The sequence below is a fragment of the Artemia franciscana genome, chromosome 5, assembly GCF_032884065.1.
Source record: "Artemia franciscana chromosome 5, ASM3288406v1, whole genome shotgun sequence".
NCBI classification, from domain to species: Eukaryota; Metazoa; Arthropoda; class Branchiopoda; order Anostraca; family Artemiidae; genus Artemia; species Artemia franciscana.
Genome location: NC_088867.1, coordinates 22199259 through 22211706, shown reverse-complemented (window position 1 = coordinate 22211706; position 12448 = coordinate 22199259). Strand labels below are relative to the sequence as shown.

General features: G+C 34.8%; 1 protein-coding gene across 3 annotated transcripts in view; it reads right to left on the bottom strand.

Annotated features, from left to right (window-relative positions):
- Positions 1–11606, bottom strand: part of LOC136027113 (uncharacterized) — an 84200-nt gene extending 72594 nt beyond the window's left edge. The window contains exons 1-2 of one of the 3 annotated variants that reach the window (XM_065704059.1): positions 11349–11606; positions 3232–3418 (exon numbers count right to left, since the gene is read on the bottom strand). The gene's annotated coding sequence lies outside the window, so the exon portion shown is untranslated. The remainder of the gene's footprint in view (positions 1–3231; positions 3419–11348) is intronic. The other 2 variants (XM_065704060.1, XM_065704063.1) reach the window with 2 other exon arrangements.
- Positions 11607–12448: the final 842 nt, after the last annotated feature.

The following is a 12448-nucleotide window of genomic DNA, read 5'->3' as shown; positions in this document are numbered from 1 at the left end:
TGACCATATGTAGTGACATTTGGGGAGTTGGAAGAGGAAACCATAAAATCTTGGAAAACCTTTAGAGTTGAGAAATCGTACTTGCTGTGAAGAATATACATAAGTCCTAGATACATGATTGATATAATCAAACCAGATTGGCTCTCTTTGGGGGAGTGGGAGGGGGGGGGGGTAATTCGGAAAAATTTGAAAAATGAGGTATTTTAACTTACGAACTGGTGACCAGATCTTAATAAAATTTATTACTTTGAAGGACCTTGTGTCTCAGAGCTCACATTTTAAATCCCAACTGGATCCAGTGACATTGGAGGGAGTTGGAGGGGGAACTGAAAATCTTGGAAAACACGCAAAGTGTAGAGATCGAGTTGAAACTTGGTGGGAAGAATAAGAACATGTCCTAGATAAGTTATTGACATTAAACAGACTGATTCTGCTCTCATTGGGGGAATTGCGTGGGTGTTAATTCGGGAAAATTAGACAAATTGCGGTATTTTATCTTACAAACGGGTAGCCAGATCTTAACGAAATATTTGATATTTAGAAGGAAATCATGTCTCAGTGCTCTTATTTTAAATTCTGAACAGATCTGGTTATATTTCATAATATAAAATACCTCATTTTTGGAGGTTAAAATATCTCATTTTTTTCTAAATGAGGTATTTTTAACGTAGGAATTTGTGATCGGATCTTTATGAGTTTTGATATTTCGAAGAACCTCGTGTTTCAGTGTATTTTAAATCCTAATCGGTATTAAGCCTCTGATTTTCCTTTTAAATCAATCTATTGATTCTTAGAATTTACTATTCTCTTTCTCTTCTCGTATTCTATTTTCATTCATCTGTAATGTTTTGGACTTTCTGGATCCGGTCGGGATTTAAATTTAAATCCCGGTTTGGATCCGGTCGGGATTTAAAATAAGAGCTCTGAGACACAATATCATTCCGAACATCAAATTTCATTAAGATCCAATCACCCGCTCATAAGTTAAAAATACTTCATTTTTTCTATTTTTTCCGAATTAACCGGCCCCCCACTCCCCCCCCCCCCAGATGGTTAAATCGGGAAAACGACTATTTCTAATTTAACCTGGTCTGGTCCCTGATACGGTTGCCAAATTTCATCGTCCTAGCTTACCTGGAAGTGCCTAAAGTAGCAAACCCGGGACTTTAGGTTTCCCCCCTCCAACTCCCCCCAATGTCATCAGATCCGGTCGGGATTTAAAATAAGAGCTCTGAGACACAATATCATTCCAAACATCAAATTTCATTAAGATCCAATCACCCGCTCATAAGTTAAAAATACTTCATTTTTTCTATTTTTGGCGAATTACCCCCCCCCCCCACCCCCCAGATGGTCAAATCGGGAAAACGACTATTTCTAATTTAATCTGGTCCGGTCCCTGATACGCTTGCCAAATTTCATCGTCCTAGCTTACCTGGAAGTGCATAAAGTAGCAAAACCGGGACCGACCGACAGACAGACCGACATAATTGGCGATTGCTATATGTCACTTGGTTAATACCAAGTGCCATAACAAGTAAATTCGATAAGGACTACTGACAATGCCCTAATGCCAATTTCCCTCAAAACGAACCTGAGCTGAATTGGAGTTTAGCAACAAAATATTTTGTATACAAAGCATGAGCTATATTTTGATTAATCCTATATAGTTTCTAATAAAGTTAGAGTAGTATTTTGGGTTAGATTTTTAAAGTAACATACTAGAGCGTTTTCTTAAATAAGTTCGGAGACCAAGCAGGCAAAGCAAGACAATGCAAGGCAACAGGACAAAAAAAAAAAAAAAAATAGAATTCCAAGTACTGACCTTTCTTTATTATAGCTTTCTTAGGCAAAATTGGTTGAGTGGAAACAATTTTCAAATCCACTTAGTTGCTAAGAAAAAAAAAAGAAAAAAAAAAAAAATCAGAAGCACGAAGTCTTCCTGAAAAAGCCTCATTGAAATCATAGCTCAAATAAGATTTTTTTCTTTGCAAAATTATTATTTTCTTATTTGCTGTGGATAGCTTCGTTTTTTTTTCCGTGTCCTTATTCTCCCGTATTGTCAAATAGAGACGGTTCAGAAACTTACATATCTGTACGATATTTTACATATTATTTCTCCTTATTTGAGTTCCAGCAATTTCAATTAAAGAAACTTTATCGACAGCATGAGTAAATATAAGAAAACGTGGTAGTTTGCAGCCAGTTGAAAAGCAGAATAAATTTCAAAAGCAAAGGCAATTTTCACATTCAGCCGTGTCTTCAATAAAGTTTTTCAGGCAAAGCTGGTGTACTTTTTTAATTTTTCAGGGCAACTACAATGAAAAGGCCTTAACTAATAAATGGAAAAAGGAAAAATTATGAACTTGTATAAAGCTAATAGATTGGTATTATGTGAATTTTTTTTAGGTAATTGGGGGACCACTGTTAGTTGATGGATTGAAAATTGAAATATGGATTGAATCAAATTTTGAATGAGGGTATATTTGTTTCACGTCTACTGGACTGCCCTTCTAAAGAGCCTTTTGTCAGGCACTTGACAAGATCAGAAGAATATTATATTGTAATGTATACTGTAAATACTTAGTTCAGTAAAAAAAAAAAAAAAAATCCATCAGCAATATGGACACCCCGCCAGAGATATTGAAACAACATGCACGATTCGTAAGGTGTTCAACTTATGGCGTGCTGACACCTTACTCCCCTTACGGCAAAATAAAGTTTAACATTCTATTTTTCACTGATTTTATTTTCTTTGGCCAAATTGAATGGAAATTTGGCCAAAAATGGCCAAATTGAATGGAACTACAATTAGTGTTACAAGGATTGCAGACAGGCAGATACACAGAAGAAATGTCTCAGCCGAAAGCACAGAACAATTTTAAAGAATTAACTTATTCATCTTCTGGATTGAAAGTATAAAACTTTATAGAAGAACTTCTCTTAAAGCACAAGAATATTTTAAAAGGGTTTCACTGTTTGCTTCACACTCATCCACAGAATAGTGAAGAAAGTAAAGAGATGAAAGAGCCATTTTTGAAGTTGATCGAAATTTATGAAGAAGATTTGGAAAACAACACCTTAAACGTTTGATGGCGGAAAGACAAATTTGGCAAAAATTTCTCTACCAGAACAAGGCACACCATGTCAATGCAACTGATTTTCTAAATATTTGTGGCAAAGCAATCTCTCCAAACATCCATATCTTACTTAATATTTTAATCACTATACCTGTATCGACCAGCACAACAGAGCGCTCCTTTTACACTTCGGAGAATCAAGACATACCTAAGAAACGTGACGTCTGAAAGTAGGCTAAATGGCTTTGCCAATCTCAATGTCCACAGGGAAATTCTAGTTGACACAGACAGTGTATATATCCATACTGACGAAGACTCAATTTTGTTTTGTAAGACAGCTAATATAGGAAGATTGTGTCAGAATAAAACATAAAATCGTATTTAATCTGCTGGGTTTTATCAATCATTCTTATAGTCCCTACTCGAAACTTACATCCAAAGAGCTAAAATAAACTTTAAGTAATGCCTTAAATTACCGGTTTTTCTGAGGATTTTTGAAGTTTTTTGTTGATAAGCCCGCACTAGACATCACCACCCTTACTTACGGCAACTTACGTTCATTCTAAGCTTGCTTTCATTCACTCTTTTCATTTTTCTTCATAAGTTTCCTTCTCTTATGGATTTCTGCTTGATTTATCAAAATAATTTTGCTCAAACTAAGAGTTTATGCAAAATCTTTTGTATTTTACTTTTTGGTTCTCGTTTGGTTTGAACTTTTTGCTTTTTATGCAAAACTTCCTGTTTTCAATAATATAATTCAAAAGAGGCCATTAACCATTTTTATTTAAAGGGCAGGTAATAATCTTGTCAACAGAAAAAAAAATCGGCTTATGTAATTTAAAATGCATTATGGTGCAAATATTAAATATTAGTGGAGAACACTTTCTTTTTGATTTTTTCAACTTTTATCATGACCACATTTATGGACAAGCAGGGCTTTACCGTATGCAAGGTGCAATACATTAAAACAGATTGGACTAATTGATGCATTTTCGCGAAAGAAAAGACACAATTTTAGAGATCAGAGCGGGCATAAGTCGAATCCTCTAAGTTAACAATCTTAAACCAAACAGACTAAATTGAATGAAGAAATCCAGCACAAAAAGAAACGGAAAAGGTCATTAATATGAGTTGTGCAACCTTCATTTAACTCCCCAAAACAATTAGTAGCATTGCCTCCTCTTCAATGAATACGCAATATATTTTCAATTGAAATTATTCTTTACCCGATGGTCAATATATTTGAAAGAATGAATTATTTTAGTCATTTTATGATTATTATTACTTCGCCATTAGTAAGCATATAGATACAGTAAACCCTGGCATTGGGGTTTTTGGACAAGCAAGATCCCCTTTCCTACTTTTATTAGGTTCACTCTATATATAAAAAAGTCCTAGCTACATTTTTTAAGTTTAGCATTAATCCGCAAATATAAAATGGCGGGCCCAAAATAGGTCTGTCGAAACTGTTTTTGAAACATAACCACAATATCACTTTTCCTTCATGGCATCCCCTTCTTAAAAGGGGATGTTTAAAGTTGAAAGTGTACAATAGTTGTTCGTGTATAGTAAGTGCTCTTCATAAATTGTTTTGATAAACATAGTATGTATTTATTTTAATTTTCTCTATCTTGTACTCCGTCCCTATGAACTATCCCTAGCTCTAAGAACAACAAGCAGTTTGCAAGAATACAAAGAAACAATATTTTATTGATTAAATTTATATTAAAATATAAAATAAAAAAATGTTGTTGTATGTTGAGTCAGGAAGAGGTTCTTTGGCAGGAGCAGAGGCCACATAATTGCATAGCTTCAATGAGCAGTAAATTCGTTAGGTGAAGGATGAGCAAAAAATTGAAGCAAAATTGATTAAAAATTTATTGAGGGTTCTATTTTTTTAGTGAAATATAAAAAGGGGAGCAAAAAAAAAATATACGCGAATTTTACTGAGATTTTATTTAACTTGAGGTTTAGAACCCTTGTTTTTTTTTTTTATTTAAACTTTAAAATTATAAGAAACCAGTTCTGCTGCACTGTCTTTTTATGTAAATATAAGCGTCTATACACAAAAAGACGAATGCAACAGAGAACAGGCTTATACAGAGAAATTTACTGTCCGAAATTTACTGCCCAGCTACTTCATTATCTAGAAAAGAAAAGAAAAGTCAATCATTTGCAGACAATAGACAATAAATATTTCCGAACTAAAAAATTTATAAAAGGATAAATTTTGAATACTGGCTAAATACACTACAAGAGCGAAAACCTCAAGACCATATGAAGAAAACCTTTTTTCTTCACATGTAATTATGCTTACTATTAACAAATCCTTTTAGACTTTCCTGGAACATTTTGTGATATAGGAAAAGCACAGATACAAATGTGTTCCTTAAAACTGAATTAGTCAATACGAGATAAATGCTAAATGTGAAAATGAGCACTACCTAAGGAGGGGCGGGGGTAGCATGGATTAGTTTTTGGCGGAAAAGAAATTTTCTGGGCAAAAACTTTCATGGGTAGATAAGGTGTGATTTAAAAAATTTACATCTTCTAAGAGCCCCACGGAGATAAAACCATCGAAAAGTGATGAAGAACTAATATATTATACAATATATATATATATATATATATATATATATATATATATATATATATATATATATATATATATATATATATATATATGTAGCTAAGCGTATTTTACTTATTATCAATTCTGGTACCCCTTTTATTGAAATCCTTTGAAATCAAATTTAGTCAGGTCTTGGGGGATGGTGAGAAGGGTGCTGAACTGTATGAGAGTCAGGAAGGTGTACTACGTGTAACAATGTCGTAAGAAAGACGCATTTGCACTATCAAGAACGGCTCAGGGGCGATTAAGGCCCAGCGGCCACGGGGCAAATGTTTTGAGACTAGAATTGCTAACTGATTGCGCATGCAACTGTTGTGTGACCATGGCCTTGAGGAAGTGAGGTCCAACTCACGAGGCAATCCAGATGTGACTGGTTTCCAATCAGTCTAAAACCGGTTCCGAATGAGACCCCAGTCATGGTCACAGTTGCGTTGCAGTGCTGTCCCAGACATTTTCGGGAGCTACCGCGTTGATATTGTCCAATTATTTTGGCTCTCAACATGTCAGACCAGGAATTAAACATGAAAGTAGACTAAAAGTAGACTAATATCATGATTGTCAAAATGGCTAGTATACAATAACTGAGCAGCTAGGGGTTTTAAGTTTAAACTTTAAGGAGAAGGTTGAGAAGAAAATCGAACTGAATCATAAGAATATATGTGCATCCAGGTAGTCAAAAGAGCACATCTCCAATATCTTAGTAATTTCTAAGGGTATTAAGTTGGAACCTTCAATCGTTGGTGAGGAGGGTGTCGAAACAAAATCAAAGTATACTATATACACCTAAGTAGTCGAAAGGGCACGTCTGCAAAATATCAAGAGCGGCTAAGAGTATTTAGTAGACGCTTTCAGAGGATGCTGGGGGAGGATTCTAAACTAAATCGAAAGACACTATGCGCATCCATTTCGTCAAAATGATGAACCTATAATATAACAAGAATCGCTTAAAGTTGATACAATATAACAATAATTGCTTAAAGTATAAAGCTGAAACCTTCGGTGCATGTTGAGATAAATCCCGAACAAATAGTCAAAAGACAGTATCCAGAACATGTCACGAACAGCTTTTGATATCAAGTTTAACTTTCAAGGAATGATCAGAGAGCAAATTGAATTCAACGATAAGATACGACCTGCATTCAGGTTGAAAAAAGGACATATCAAAAATATCTCAGCAACTTCTTTGGGTAATAAGGCGACTTTCAGATAATTGTACAGATGGTACTGATCAAAATCAAAACGCACTATGTACATCAAAGTTGCCAAAAAGACATATTGACAGTATCTCAGGAAGTTCCATGGACCAGAGTAGAAACTTTCAGGGAATAAACAAACATTGTAAAACAAAGTCAAAAGCAACTGTGAACATAAAGGTAAAAAAAAGGGCGCATTTATAATATTTCAGGAACAACTAACAGTATTAAGTAAAAATTTCGAGTGAATATCGAGAGGTATATTGAACTAATTCAGGAGACATTAAGTGCATTATGAATGTCAATATTGCATATATGCAATAACTCGGGAACATTTAAGAGTATTAAGTGGGAACTTTCACCGAAAGTTGAGAGAAATGTTAAACTAAATCAAAAAACACTCTGTCTTGAGGGAATGCCGATGGGGATATTGAACTAAATCGGTGAACTGTATGCGTCCAGGGTGTCAAAATGGTTCATCTGCAATAGGCGGCTAAGATATTTGAAACTTTCTGTAAATATTGAAGGTGATGTTGAACTAAATCAAATGACACTATCTCCATCCAGGATATCAGAATGAGACGTCTTCAATAGTTCATATACGGTTAATGGTATAGATTAACGCCTTAAGCGACCTAGCTGAAACTGTGAAGGAATACTGGACGGAAAGGACAAGTAGATACTAAATTTTGATTTGTTGACCGAAGGGAGCTCATCAGCGACAAAGAATGTTTGAAAAAAAATATGGTTGTATTGATTCTTAGTTTGAAAGTGTGTGTTATAGTGTGTTATATTCTTAGTGTGATCTCTTTTTTTTATCTCATTATAATTTCAGGCCGTGAAGACACCTCAATAAAAGTTTCAGAACCAAGGGAATCGCAACTGGAAACAAATCTTGACAGGGATTCTTCATCTTTTTTTTTTTTTTTTTACAACAAATTGGAACTATATTAGCTAATATACTAGCTCAAAATGCATAAATGTAAACAAACAAGCTATTAAAGCAAAATATAAAACACACAAAAAAATTCCTACAACGAAGTGTTTGATCATTATTCGTCTATATCAAAGGTTGTAACAGTAGATACGACAGAACAGCTTCACCCCCCAAAAATTCTCAAAATTGTTCACATTTTTTAAAATACTAGTACCCGTACCCAACCATTTGTAGTTCTATAATATAGCTATTTTTAGAATTCCTAGCAAAATTTTGTCCAGAATATGAAGAGCACCCCAAAATCTTTTTGCTTTATTCATCAATAAAAAAAATATCAACAAAAGAAGTTTTTTAAAATAAGTACAGAACTAATTTAAACCAAAGGGGAGCAGAAGTAGCAAAAAAAAAGTCATTCTTAAAACGTAAATAAATCATTCTAAATAAACTAATGAAACCCTGTGACAGACCGTATTTCAAACAGTAGGTGGTGCAAATATCGTAGGTAAATACCGCTTTGTAGGGCTATAATGAGAGAAAGGTAGATATAGCTGGGGCACAAGCTGCGAATAAAGGATGACAGATTACCAAAAATTGTCCTTTTCAGCCAACTGTCTAGGGCTAAACAGAAAGCAGGTTGTCCGCAGTTGAGGTGGGAGGATGTCATAAAGAAAGATTTAAAGGGAATAGAAACTTCCTGGGAGGGTGTAAATAGGGAGGCTCTGAATAAATTGGGATAGAGGAGCGTGCGTAGCTGTGTTGGACTCCAGTGGCTTGGTGCTGTGGTGAGTTCTTCATAGTAGTAGTAGTAAAGAGAGTGGAGGGGTTTCCCCCTCCAACCTGGAGAAAGCGCTTTCATTTCATATTCTTTTCAATTATTGTTAGTAACAAGATAATAATGAACCTAATCAAGGATACGTAATAATTCACAAAAAAACTTTTCAGTAAGGATCCCTGCTATCTACTTAATATTTATTTAGACTTTCATATATGTATTCATTCACTTTCATTTCATATCCATTTTTATTTATTTGTTACCAAGAGGATACCAAGGTCGTATCCACGGGGAGGGGGTAGGTGGTTGGGCTATATTCCAGAGAGCTCGAATCCACAGTAGAGCTCACTTTTTCATTAGCTATGAATTACTATCCTTGTGTTGAATTATCTTCGTGTACACACAACACGTTAATTTGAGAAAGCCTTAGAGCAGCATCGCACGAATATGAAATATGACCATACAGAGAGAATAATTAATCATCCAAGTGGTTAATGGAAAGACCGAATGAAAGATCGCCCAAACACGCCTAAGTCCATGCCTAGTAATCCAAATGACTGGCGAGCTTACGTTACGAGTGATTTAGTGCCCCGAATCCCAATGTACCTAGACCATATACCGAACAACTTTCACTGTGCTATCAGACTTGAGTTTTCTGGACTGGACGGTATCTGTTTCGGATGTAACTACAAATGCCTTTAGGCTGAAAAAGAAAAAAAATCGTCCACAGTTGACGGCTTTTGTGCACTTCACCTTGTGAATGGTACTCGTCTTTAGTATGAAATATTATCATTATTGTATCAGATCATATTCGCAGTCAATTTTGTATCAAATGTTTTCTGTAAAGGGAAACTTACACCAATCCTGAAAAAAACGAAAGGCAGCTAACATATGCACCTCGTATCATCCAATTACTGTGTCTCCAGTTTTACGCAAGCTTCTAGAAATGCTTATATTGTCAAATGTTAGACACTGTTGCCAATTGCAAAACCACTAGTTTGGTTTTACGGTAGGGCTCAGCTGCGCTGATGCTCTATTCGCCCTTGGTGCTATTTTGTCTGGTTCTGAGGAAACGGGTGGTCCACTAGTTATTGGCTCTTTTGATGTGAGCCGGGCTTTTGACTCGTCGGTGCACACGCAGATCCTTCTAGAAGCGTATAAACAAGGGCTAAATTTGTGTATTGTCAGGGCATTGTATTATATGTAATAAATTTAGAGTGCAAATCAAAATGCTCTCAAATACGGTCGAATTCGCTGTTTTACCGAACCACATGAGAGTCAGGCAAGGCTCAGTTGTTTTTCCGAGTTTGTCAACAATAGTGTTTTGCCGGCGCAAGTCCGAGTAGCTACGTCTAGTGTTTCAAAGGAGATCAATGTTTCGTTGATGACGCACGCTGATGACTTGCTTAATTTAAACAGGTCGGCTGATCGACTTTCGAAGAATTTTCGGAATACAATTAATAGGGGATACGTAGGTTTTTCACTTAATATGTCAAATTTGCCGTCTAGTTTTTTAATGCTAAGCACTGCGAAGGAGAAATCCCATTTTGGTGATTCAGTTGTGAAGCCATCTGAGAGTATTACTTACCTTGGTTTACCAATCGTTCGAAGCCTCAACTCTACCGGGAAGCTGCTAGTGCGCCAAGTAGAAGTGAAAATCCGGATTGCGTATAGGTCAATTATTAGTAACAGACATCAGTTTTGCTGTAAGTATCTGGCCTTGCTGTATAATGCCGTTGCCCTTCCACATGTACTGTATATAGCACCTTTTTGGCAATATCTGTCGTCTGCTCTTTGTGTAAAAGTAAGAGTTCTGTTTTTTTTTTTTTCAATTCGCAAAGTTCCTTCTAAGACTTTTACCGTAGATGAGTAACTCTATATCATGCGCTATTATGGCGTATCCGATCCAATAGTCTGTGTTAACCATGTCGCCGAGAATTTCCTGAAAAACGCTAAGGGAAGAGCAAGCCATAGGCTAGCCATTCTGTGTCAGTAGTTTTACTACTTTACATAATGTGTAAATGCATTTGGAGATGTTCCATAGTGTGACTTTTCTTTTCTTTTCCCTTTTTTATACTCCTCTGTTTTTATTTCATGTAAAATCCTGGGCGGCAGTAAAATTACTTACTTACTTACTATCAGAGCCAAAAAGGAAACAACCCTCAGTTTGGGCGTATCTTTACATATATATATATATATATATATATATATATATATATATATATATATATATATATATATATATATACATATATAATATATATATATATATAAATACTAGTTACGAAAAAGGACAAACAGTTTGGACTAATCACTTTCTGCACCGTTTCTTTGATATTTCTTCTTTAATTTTTTTTTACTGATCAAATTTTCGGGAATCAGCTCAAATATCAATTCCTGAAACGCGGTAATTAATCCATTAAGTTCAGTCACTTACTTTAATTTTTTCCTGATATCTTGTCAATGGCGCCAATTCACAAAAATTAGGGGGATGGGGACAATATTATTTTGTTTTTAATTTTTCCCATGAATATACGAAAAAAGTATATTTTTCAATGACAATACCCAGAATCTATATATTTTAAAATCTAGATGGGAAGGGCACAAAAATCGGAAGAAAGGAAGGGGGGCACCCCTCCCCCCATAGAAGCCATTGAAACTTGTCACTCTTTATTCGGCATAACTTAGTAAGGACATCAGCAAAAATTGACGTGTACCATCACATATTACCTACCATCTGTCTGGAATTCTTGTTGGCTAAAATCCTCTCTGCACTCTTCGTATCTGTTTGGCTTTCCAAAATGGCTGATAACAGCTTACAGGCATTATTCTTCAATTTCAAAAGGTTGGTCTGATCTACAAGTTCACTAATATCGTCTGTTTAAAGGCCAACTACTATGTCTAAGCTGTTTGATTCATGCATTGCTATACAATTCTGATTCTCATGGGTTATTACGGGTCCCTGAAATTAAAAATAAATATTAGCATTAAAACAAAGAAAAAAAAGTTAAGGTAAATAAAGAAAGAGAAACTGCCAAAAGACAAAACGAAACTTGAAAAATCACCCCCAAAAAAGTAGACAACTTAAACAAATCTTTCAAATTACAAATTTACTCAAATTTGCTTTTCATCCAGATTTGTCAAATTGCTCTGGCACAATACGAGAGGATTAAGATGTAGATATTTGATTTTCTTTATGTATTGACTTCCAGTGGAATGTTTTTTGGCTTCCTAACCTGTAAATTATTTACAAGGACGAAAATTTATAAGGGCGGTTCAAATTTATCTTAAAGAATCACTAGAAACCAGAGAACAAAGAAAAATTATTAGATATAAACCAAAATAAATCGTTGAGAGCGTCATAATAACGTGAGCATGTTTTGTTGCCAACATTAATATCAAAGGAATAAAACATCGCAGAATGTAGTATTTGATTTAGTTCGAATGCCTGAATATTTCCTGATATTTTATGTTTATTTTGTGCTATATCAGTGGACACTATGGATCTAAAAGAGTTTTTATTTGTAGAATGATATCTTAAAAAAAATAAAAAAAAATCAAACATTAATAGATAAAGACAATTGGCTTCAGTAATACTACCTCGTTCATACGAAAGGGGAAGGCACAACACAAAAAAGTAGCCTGTCCCAAAAATGACAACAACCACTTCCTAATTTTTAAGCAAGATGATTCTATCTATTACATATGATTTCACATTCAATTCTATACATTTTTAAAGTGAATTTTGCATACTTTTTTGACAAAGAAAAGTAGAAATTACACAATTGACTAATAAGCCATATGACTTGTGCGAATATTTCTAAACTACAAAAT